Genomic DNA, 1,418 nt, shown 5'->3' with positions numbered 1-1,418 from the left:
ATCCACTGGTTGTTGAGTCTTTGGACTGAAGACAAAGACAACAGAGACATGAAGCAGTAAAGATCAGAGACAGAGCTGCTGAGGAAGCAGAAAACGCTCTGATTGGTTGAGTTGAAGTGGCCCCGCCCACTGACCTCCTGCTCATCCAATGACATCATTTCCTCCTCCTCCTCTCAGTCTCGACTTTTTCTATAACTAGTTACTGGAGATAATCTCTGTTGGAGAAGGACAACCTGTCCCACTCAGCTGTTGCTAGGAGATCCTCCATTGTTCTCCATCAGAGCCAAAGCTCCACATTACGGCTCACCTGGATGCAGCTGCTGATTATGGGATTGTCTCCACACCTGGATCACCTTAAATAACCAAACCTGATGGGAGTTAATCTGCTGATTCACCCTGTTTTCTTCTTTCAGTGAGAATTAAATGACCCCACAGATGCATTTCATGAGCTTCGGCTCACAGATCAATGAGTTACATCTTTATGAGACAAAAACTAAGGAAAAGTATTGTTTACATTCTAGTGAGGTTTTCACATGCGTTTATTTTTATTTTCTTTATTTTGTGTGAGTGTTAGATTATTGTCTGAGGCTAAATGTGGTTCAGTTTCATCGTTTACTTTTAAGCAATAAAATATTAAAATCATGAAAAAAACCCTTCAGGTTTGGTCCTTTTGGTCTAAAGCAGTGGTTCCCAACCCCCTGTGGACATCAGCAACACTTCAGGTGTCATCGTCTCTCGTCTCTCCCAGATGGACCGTCTGGTTGCAGAGAAACAAGCTCAGGGCTCCGTTAGTCATTATCGTGAGTTAAAATGTTCACCAAAGTAAAATGTTCGTTTTTGTGGCGCTTCTGTATCTTATTTTGAAGGGATATATAAACGTTACCATAGCGACCAGAGTCAGAGCGTTTGGGTCGAGAGATGAGTAGAGCTTGTGAGTCTTAAGTCTGGTTTAGACAGAAAGATTTAAGATTGTCGGCCGATTCTCCAAACCTCTGTGACCACAGAGCTGATAAAGTCCAACAGGTTCGATCGGTTCGTGTTGTCATGAAATCTGGTATAAGCATGTGAGATCTGTCCAGGTACACGCAGAAAACGGAATAAAGGCCTGAGAAATGACAGTAAACCTTGTATAATGATTTAATGATGATTATGGTTTGTAACAGGTTTAAAATAATAATACACATGCCAATGAAGAAATGTCTGTAATGTATGATCACATATATGTTCTGTACTTTTAATCAGTAGAATGTTATAATACATTATGGAAATTGAGGTTTGAACAACTTGATTGTTGTATAATACTCATTGATTATTAAAGATTAAAGATAATGAGTGAGGAAGGAACATACTGAGGTAAAATGTCGACAAAGTAAAGCATTGAACATGTTTTGTAAGAGGAGGAACTGTGTGGACTGAGC

General features: G+C 40.0%; 1 gene segment (V, D, J or C); it reads left to right on the top strand.

Moving 5' to 3' along the window:
* The window catches only part of LOC103460491 (T-cell receptor alpha chain V region RL-5-like), a 6,861-nt gene that overhangs the window by 1,832 nt on the left and 3,611 nt on the right, over positions 1–1,418 (top strand).

Source organism: Poecilia reticulata, unplaced genomic scaffold, assembly GCF_000633615.1.
Source record: "Poecilia reticulata strain Guanapo unplaced genomic scaffold, Guppy_female_1.0+MT scaffold_249, whole genome shotgun sequence".
NCBI classification, from domain to species: Eukaryota; Metazoa; Chordata; class Actinopteri; order Cyprinodontiformes; family Poeciliidae; genus Poecilia; species Poecilia reticulata.
The sequence above is the reverse complement of the archived record's forward strand: the minus strand, read 5'-3'. Positions and strand labels throughout refer to the sequence as shown.